This window comes from Otolemur garnettii, unplaced genomic scaffold, assembly GCF_000181295.1.
Source record: "Otolemur garnettii isolate 467f Iridium unplaced genomic scaffold, OtoGar3 scaffold00022, whole genome shotgun sequence".
NCBI classification, from domain to species: domain Eukaryota; kingdom Metazoa; phylum Chordata; class Mammalia; order Primates; family Galagidae; genus Otolemur; species Otolemur garnettii.
The window spans coordinates 20,919,334-20,928,741 of NW_003852417.1; the positions used below are offsets into that span (position 1 = coordinate 20,919,334).

Below are 9,408 nucleotides of genomic sequence, written 5' to 3' on the forward strand. Positions count from 1 at the left end.
TCCCCTTGAAAGGTTGTCTTACCTCTACAGGACCAGCTCCAGTCCTTCAAAGCAGGAGGAAAATTAGAGCAAAGGAGAGGGACCCAGAAGCACTATCAAAAGGATGTTCTGGGACTGGGTGTGGTGGCTCACACCTATAATCCTAGCACTCTGGGAGGCCAAGGCAGATGGACTGCTTGAGCTCAGGAGTTTGAGACCAGCCTGAACAAGAATGAGACACCTAACTCTAAAAAAAAAAAACAAAAAACCTGCAGGATGTTGTGGCAGGAGCCTATAGTCCCAGCTATTTGGAAGGCTGAGGCAAGAGAATCACTTGAGCCCAAGAGTTAGAGGTTGCTATGAGCTATGTCACCAAGGCACTCTACTGAGGCCTACAAAGTGACACTCTTTCTAGAAAAGTAAATAAATAAAAAGTAAAATAAAATAAATAAAAAGGACACCCTGAAAGTTTGACTCAGGGTTTGTAGTTATTAAATGGAATCATCTATTGGGGATATAGCCGACATAGCAGGCAATTTCAGACAGAAAGTACAGTTAGTAACCATAATAAAGTATATTGGTATACTCTTGTTCTTGATTTTACACACTCAGTATGTCAGAGTTAGGACATGTCAAATGACAAAGGAACTTTTATCTCAGAAATGCAAAGCTGGTTTATTGTTGGAGATGGGCTACTGTAATACATCATATAAAGGAACAGCATGAGGGGAAACATGGTCTTCTCAATGAATACTAAAAAAGTATCTAATAAAATTTCATATCAACTATTCATTTTTAAAAAGAAATTTTGCCAGGGCAGCGCCTGTGGCTTAAAGGAGTAGGGCAGGTTTAAATCCGCCCTGGCCAAAAACTGCAAAAAAAAAAAAAAAAAAGAAATTTTGCCAACTAACAATAACATCTAGGAATTTGTTTGATAGAACTATTCACACTTGGACTCAAATATACATAAACAGGGATTTTTTTTTTCAAAGAAATAAAAGGCAAAGTGACAAGAGAATGATCATGTGCAGCCAAAAAAATTTTTTTTCCAGAAAATTCAGGAATATAAATGACAAAACCATTATCTTGCTTACAAAACAACAAATACCTAGAGTTATATAACATGAGAAGCTCCCATTTACAGTAACCACCTGTATTAGTGTGCTAAGGCTGCCATAATAAAATACCATAGATTGGGTGGCTTAAACAGAAATTTATTTTCCCACAGTTATAGAGGTTAGGAGTCCAAAATCAGTGTTGAAGAGTGTAATCTCTTCTGAGCCCTCTCTCCTTGGCTCGCAGTTGGCTGCCTTCCCCATGTGTCCGCACATGGTCTTTTCTCTGTGCCACCATCCCTGGTATCTCTGTGTGACCTCATTTCTTTGCATAAGAACACCAGTTAGATTGGATTAGGGCCCACTCTAATGGCCTAATACATAATCACCATTTAAAGTCCCTATCTCCAAGCCAGGTACAGTGTCTCATACCCGTAATCCTAGCACTCTGGGAAGTGAAGGCCAGTGGATCACCTGAGCTCAGTTCAAGACCAGCCTGAAAAAGAGCAAGACTCTATCTCTACTAAAAACAGAGAAACTAGCTGAGCAACGTGTTGGGCACCTGTAATCCCAGCTATTCAGGAGGCTGGGACAAGAGGATCGCTTGAGCCCAAGAGTTTGAGGTTGCCGTGAGCTATGACACCACAGCCTTCTAGCCTAGGGCAATACAGTAAGACTCTATCTCAAAAGAAAAAGATAAAAATAAAGTCCCTACCTCTAAATACAGTCACATTCTGAGATACAAGGGGTTGGGTTTCAATAAATGAATTGGGAGAGGGTGTACTCAATTTAGCACATAACAACCCCAGAAAACATGCAATACCTAGATATTATCCTACAATGCCTTATGAACAACCTAGACAGAGGCAGCTATACCATGAAATTGTACTGAAAGACGTGAAAGAACACTTGAAAAATGGAAAATGCACCTTGTTCTTAGTGGTCTTAGTATAAAGTTTCTGTAAAACATCTATTCCAAATTATTTTATTGTATAACACAGTTCTAACCTAAAACTCAGCAGGATAGATTTCAAACCTCACTCTTTTTTAATTTCTCTTCTGTATTTGTTATATGATCTTTAATTGTATACTTTTCATACCTAATGAGTGTGCCACCCTCAGCTCGGACTCATTGTCTTTCATCCCAAATCAACTCTCCCAACTGCTCAGTATCTGGAAATGGGAAATATTCACTCTACCAGTCACCTAGTATAAAACCTCTGGTTTATCTTTGAAAAGTATGTCCTTAGTCCACTGATAAACAGTCAGCCCTGTGCAGCCATTCTTGTTAAAGTTAAATCTGCACCTTCAATTTCATTCTTTTGTGCTCTTATTTTATACTTGGATACTATGTGGTATTTTTGTGTGTGTTTTTTTTTTGAGACAGAGTCTCAAACTGTTGCCCTGGGTAGAGTGCGGTGGCATCACAGCTCACAGCACCTCAAACTCTTGGGCTTAAGCGATTCTCTTGCCTCAGCCTCCCAAGTAGCTGGGACTACAGGTGCCTGCCACAACACCCAGCTATTTTTGGGTTTCAGCTGTCATTATTGCTTAGCAAGCCCCAGCTGGTTTTGAACCCGCCACCCTAGGTGTATGTGGCTGGCTCCTTGCTGACTGAGCTACAGACGCTGCCTTTTTTTTTTTTTTCTTTTTTTTGGTAAATATAGGGTCTCACTATGTTACCTAGGCTAGTCTTGAACTCCTACCCTCAAGCAATCCTTCTGCCTCAGCCTTGCCAAAGTATTGGGGATTCTAAGTGTGAGCTAACACACCCACTCTCATACTTGGATTTTAACTCTGCACATCATCATTATCCAGAGTAATCTTTCTAAAATAAAATTTCACCATTTTTTCCAAGTTTACAAGTATCGTCAATAACTCTATGGGGTGACTTTTGACAAGTTAATCACTGTGCCTCAGTTTACTCACCCACAAAATAGGGATAACAGTACTTAACTAAGGGTTATAAAAATTGAAGAGGTTAGTAATTTTAAAGGATTTAGAACAGGAAGCACTTTATATATATTTGTTAAATGAATAAATACCGCCCCTGTTGTTTTATCTGGAACTTAAAGGTGTTCATTCCTGTGAGTTTAAGCATTTTACTCTCTTTTTGAATGGTTGTATTCAGAAATACTTGATGAATGTTTCATGATGAATACAGGTGTTGATTACAGCAGTATTTTTAGTACTAAAAGATTGAAGGCAAACTATGTATCAGTAGAAAACTGTTTAATGAAAGATGGTGGATTCAAAGTATGGAAAACCATAAAGATAAATTTTTAGATAAAATAAGGTGACCAGATTTTAACATTGGTAAAGCAGGACACCATTGATGGGTGGGGCTACTGGCTGAGCTGTTTATGGTTAGGGACCCTGGGGGTGGGGGGCTACTTGTTCCTTCCAGACAGTTTGGCTCCTTCTGAGCTAATTGTCCTTGCCTAGAAGCAAGGGAGGGAGCCAGTATCCTTCTAATACTGATTCTACCTGGGTGACCTTGCCCAGGAGGGGAGTAGGGAGTTTACATTAACCTCTTCATTCCCAAATGGAGTTACATTAACCTTTTCAGCAGCAGAAACTGTATATTCCCTTTCCATTCTCCAAGCCATTCCCTAGCTTGTCTGCATTCTTTCCAAAAATCAGGACTTTTTTTTAACACCACGTGAACAGGACAAATTGTTAAAAATTGGGACTGTCCCGCCAAAAGCAGGACGTCTGGTCACCTTAATATAAAAGATAAATTTAACATAAAAGGATGGCCATAACATATTGAGTGAAAAAAAGCCAGTTAAAGGACAAGCGGTACAATATGCTTCTGTGTGCATTCACTTTGGGAGGAGAGGAGGATACAGAGGAAGCCCATTAGCAGATGGCAGTCTTTTTATGAAGTGAGACAGTACAACCTTCCTACAATAAACGTGTTACTTTTGTAATTAATACTAACTAAAACAAAGAGATAACTCACTTATCAAAAGATAACTAGTCCTCACTACTACCCTGGTTCTTGGGAAAAAGAAAAGAAACCATAACTAGTCCTTTGACTTTGAGGGTCATATGAACTTTATTTGAACTGAATGAAAACACTGATGGATTTGGGGATGATCAGGAGTCAAGAGCTGGGATTTGCTTCAGAACATCTGTCCCACCAAATATGGCTTTAAACACCTTGCAAATTGACTTCAAATGTTAATTTATATTGTAATCTGAGAAACAGGCATCATCGAATATTTTTGCTTTTTCCAGAAAGCCAACAAAATGTACCTGAGAAATTCGAAGGAATGAGAAGCAAAACCTTCAGTCCAAAGTGCTGAAGGGCGGCGCCTGTGGCTCAGAGTAGGGAGCCCGCGGGTCCCATACAAGGGAGGGGGCGGGTTCAAACCCAGCCCTGGCCAAAAAAAAAAAAAAAGCGTTGGTAAGGGCTACGGGAACGGCTACCCTGTTCACAAATTTCAGATTCTCTGAGGTAGAAAATCTCTATGTATAAGACTGGATTTTCTCATCTTTTTTGAGAATCATTCCCACTACTACTACTACGAAAAAACTCAAGCAGATGTAAATAAAGTCGGGCACAGTTGAAAAATCCTTTCCCCTGCATGTTTTCCAGGAGTGCCTCTATGTTCACATGGGAAGGGTTAGGGTTTTGAAAGTAAGAATGACAAGCGTCTCGAAGAAATGAATTACATGGTGCATTTTAACTCCCTACATACCTGCTTAGATCTAGAAAACTGCCTGTTGTTTTCATTCGTCTTCACTGGGCCTCACTGGGTATCAGAAAGCTAGGCCCTCGTCTCCACCTGGTGACGCTAATGACGCCCGAAGGCTCCCAGCTGCCGCAATTAACTAGGCGGAGCCGTCTCCTTTAAGAAGCTGACTCACGTGGACGCTGTGTTGTGTGCTCTCAGCTGGGGAGGAGGGGTGGATCCTAGGTCTCGCCGCATTGGCAGCCTCGGGAGAGGGGTAGAGTTAGCTTCTCTGATTGGCTGTACGAGTCCAAGATGTTAGGTCAGGGGCGGGGCGAGTTGCAGGGAGCAGGCCCTGGATCTGCGGCTTCTGGGAGGGGTGGGCCGAAAAGCAAAAGAGAACTAGAGTGGGGGAGGGTGAGCCAGAGAAGGGGCGGGGCTCAGCGGAAGGGGCAGGGTGTCGAGAAGAGAGGCGGGGCCTAGAAATGAAGGGCGTTCCGGGCCAACCGGGACCGCCGACTCCTGGAGGGGCGGAGCCACAGCGGATGATTGACGCTGAGGCCCAAGCTAAGAGAGGCGGGGCCAAGGCCTGGGCCTGACTAAACCTGGAGACTCGGGTGGCTGAGGGGCTTCATCCCAGCTGAGGAGCGAAGAGCCGCTGGCGGCCGCAGACCTCACCGCAGCTCAGGGTGAGTGCTGCTGGGGACTAGGGTCCGAGCCGGTGGAGGCAGAGGAGCCCAGGCAGAGGAGTCCAGACTGGGCAGCTTCGAAGCAGTCAGGGATCTGGTCAGGGCGGGGGGCCCAGGCAGGAAGTGCCTTAGCCCTGCTGCGCTTCCCCCGGGGTCCCGGCGCAGCCGCCCCCGGCCCCTCTGGGCGGGTCTCGGCGCCGAGACTGCGGGTCGACGGGCTGGGCTGCTGCTCTTTGTGAGGCCTGGCGCGGCGGCCGCCGTCGGCCCGCCCCCGCCGCGCAGCCGGGCGACGGGCGCGACAGCAACAGCCGCGACCCTCAGCGCGGCGTCCCCGCCGACCCCGCCCCGCAGTCTCGGGCCGCGCCCCCACCCCCACTCTGGGGAGGCCTGCGGCGCCCCTTCCTGGGTGGTTCGACCGGCTACACCCCGGAGCCGCCCCTGCTGCCCCGCCCCCACCGGGCCGCCGTCCCCGCCGCAGTATCGGGGGCGCGCAGGGCTCCGCGCCGCCGGGCTCCTCCGCCACCGCCTCGAAGTCAAGTCGGAACTTGGCCGAGTTGTGTGGGCCACGATGACGCCACGGCGTGACCGGTCTCGGAAAGAGCCCCACGCCCTGTCCGTGAGGCACTGCCCACGGGCGGGGTCGGTGTTCTCCCTGGCCCCTGCTGGCTGAACGTCCGCCGCCCCTGCCCCGCTGAACCCTGGGCGGAGAGCTCGGGGCGACTGTTGAGCTGCCTGCGGGTGTGCGGAGCCGGGAGCCCGCGCCCGCTCAGCTGTTTCCTGCGGGTGTTTGTTGTGCCGGGGGAGGCCCCGCCGCAGCCGCGCTCGGCCGCCCCGCCCCTGGCGATTGGCCGGCGGGCGTCACGTGGTCGCGATCAGCTGGGCGCGCGGCGCGCGCGGCGGGGGCGCTCCGGGCTGCGGGCCGAGTCCACCTGGCGCCCGGGGTCGCCCGGGCGGCCCAGCTATCCCCCCCCGCGGGCCACGTCCTGCCTGCTGCCCGCGGGTGGAAGAGTAGGCGTGCTCTTGGATCCCCTTTGTTTACAATCTTAGGGAGGTAGGTAGGACTCACGAATATTTCGATCGGCGGGAGTGGGAAACTGAAATACTACAAAGATCTGTTTAATCCTAACACCAACCAATCTCCCTTTTAATGGGAGCGTCTAGAAAGGTGTACAGCTCATTTATTTTTAAACTTTTTCTGTTTACAGAGCCTTGTTGGTAATCTGAGGATTTATTTTCTGGTTCTTCTTGACAGACGGAAAACCTGAAGTAATTACCTCTGGCTAACCTTGTGTTTTTGGAAAATTAATAGACTTAAAGGTGAAGAAAGAAATGAGGGGTAATAGGGTATTAACTCAGCATAGCCACATACACAGCATTGCAGCTGCAGTCCAACAAAGAGGAAGCAAAAGCAAGCAGGGTTTCCAGGGTACATATTTGTGCCAGATGTGAAGCGCCTTGGGTGGATTTTGTTCTTCCCCTGAAAAGTTTATTGCATATTTCTACGAGTTAGGTAAGGAAATTGCACAGAACTTAGTCTTTTCTCAATTTAGTAAAAAGTCATAGACAAATGAAATTGAGTAATACAAAGTTAAATGTTATAAAGTGAGTGTCGTAAAAGTTCAAAAATGGGGCAGTGAGAAATGAGTAAGAGTAAAGTAAGAAACATTTGGAACTGGATTGATACTGATTAGACATAGAAAATGAAGAGGCTTTGGGTTGTTGTTAGACTGACAGGGTTAGGAGGAAAAACAGCCCTAGGGCAAGAAGGTGACATTTGTAGAATTTGGAACAAAAACTACTTTCCACTTCTCCATTATTTTTTTTTTTTTTTTTGGTGTGTACTGGAACACCGGCTAGAATTACGCTCTTTGGAAGGAACTGTTTACCTTTCTACACCCTTATCCAGCCCAGTGTCCAATACAATTCTTTTTTAAGTTTATCTCTAGCAACCATCTTATCTCTAAAAAGGGAGCAGTGATGAAATGTGGTCAAGTAAATTATTTAACTCTATGCAGGGAAACTAAATTGGAGTTTAACAGTAACTTTTTAAAACAAGGTTAGTAAATATAAATGGCTTCTAAAATGATATCTGGTTGTATCTCTGAAGACTTCTCTAGGCTTGTTAATTGTCTTTTCTATCCTCTGTTTAGGTAGTAAAAAGAAATAGGTTTAAAAACAATAAAAAGTGAAAGGAAATAGGGATAAAAATTAAGTGTAAAGAAAAATGAGTTACTACTTACAAAAAACATGAGACATGAATATAGTCCTGAGTATATTTGTGCCCAGAATATCTTTGTAGGTTTAATAGTGCCTAGATGCCTGTAAAAATCAATATTAATTTTCCTGGTAATCCTGTGGAGCAGTGTCAGTATAATGTAGGAACTGAACTTAGCTTGCTACTTGACACCTGAATCAGGGAGACATTAAATTATACTTCTGTTCATCCAATTGGAGGCTTGCATAACAACAAACAAAGAGATCATGAATTTGTCTTGCCAAGAGAAGTTTTGGGGGAGATTAGAAACTCTGCACTGACTCATGGCTTCCTGAGTAACATGAACGACTAGTCTTATTTTTCTGTTGATTAAACTAACCATTGTAGAAATATAAGAAACTTGGAAATCCTTTAACAAAACTAGAAAAAATAAGTCATTTGGGGGGGAGGTGAGGACAAAAATGTACTTAAAAATTTTACTCAAATGAAAACCTTATTCCGCAACCAGGAGATTGGCACAGCTGCATAAACTGGCCAGCTATTGCAAGAGTTCTGAAACCTTGGCTTGGCAAATATTTTGTACAAAAATTGGAAAATTCGTTTTGTGGATTACAGTTATTTTCCCTTCTAGGTTTTTAATATTAATTATTTAGTCACATGTCAGAATGAAAAGAGTTGATAAAATTACATTGGCATTAAATTTTTATTATTGTAGTAATCAAACCGGCACTGTTATTTGGGGTTTGAGCCTTTGTTTTGGAGAGGGAAGAGACTTAAAAACCAGATGTACTAGCAGGCTTCTCCATTGCAAAACAAAACCACCTCTAGCAGGGGCAGATTCCATTAACCCTTTGTAGGTGTTTTCCCATCACAAAGGCCTGTGAGATACAAATAGATACTTACTCTCATACTCCTCCTGGTTATTTTTAGGACTGAGCAAAGGTGCCTCCTTTAGTTAATTTCACTTTCCTGCCTTGAAACCAAACTGGATTATTATAGGAGGGCAAGTAGCTATTTGAAGACCTAGACCTAGAACTGTGACACTAAGAGTTTGAGATGCTTTGGAAGATTTTTAACTTTCCTCTTGCCTGTAATTTCTGTCATCTGGTCACTTAGCTGTGCCATAATTAATAGAAGCCTTGCTTTTTTCATCTGTAACACTGGGAATTTAGGGTGGGAAATGTCGATGAAAGTAATCTGGTTTCATTGATCTTTATTTAGCAGTCAGTGTGTACCAAGCACTGTACTATTCTCAGGATATAGTATTTCCATTTAATTCTTAAAATTCAAGAGATAGATATTGCTATTCACCCTTTGACAGCTGAAGAAGAGAAGGATTTACCTAAAGTTTATACAGCTAATTAAACCGGAGACCTAAGATTTGAACCTGCAGAGCCTTAAACTCTATAGCGTTCAGATGTCTGCTGCACAGTTAGAGTGTCCTGGGGGTGAAGGGAGAAGGAGGCAGCAGGTGGGTGTATATTATCTATTTTTGTAATCTTTGATCTTAAACATGCTGAACTAGTTACAGAAAGTTAAGGATTTTAGCTAGAAAATCCATGAAAAAAGTGGAATTAAACTGATCTTGCAAATACTAATATTGTTCTTTACGTACAAATGCCAAGTTTCCACTTTTTTTCTAAAAATGATTGCTTCCTCAATGAAACAGTCTTTATCTGTCCATATGTTTTCAAGCAGGACATACTTTTTCTTTTTCTGTAATGAGCCGGATAGGAAATATTATAAACTTTACAAGCCACAAAGTTACCATAGCAACTATTCAAACTCCA

General features: G+C 44.0%; 1 protein-coding gene across 2 annotated transcripts in view; it reads left to right on the top strand.

The window, feature by feature from the left end:
• The first annotated feature begins 5,241 nt into the window (after positions 1 to 5,241).
• YPEL5 (yippee like 5) overlaps positions 5,242 to 9,408 on the top strand; it is a 13,642-nt gene continuing 9,475 nt past the window's right edge. Inside the window, exon 1 of one of the 2 annotated variants that reach the window (XM_003787499.3) lies at positions 5,242 to 5,403. The gene's annotated coding sequence lies outside the window, so the exon portion shown is untranslated. Of the gene's footprint in view, positions 5,404 to 6,116; positions 6,455 to 9,408 lie in introns of those variants that run through there. The other variant, XM_012803757.2, reaches the window with a different exon arrangement.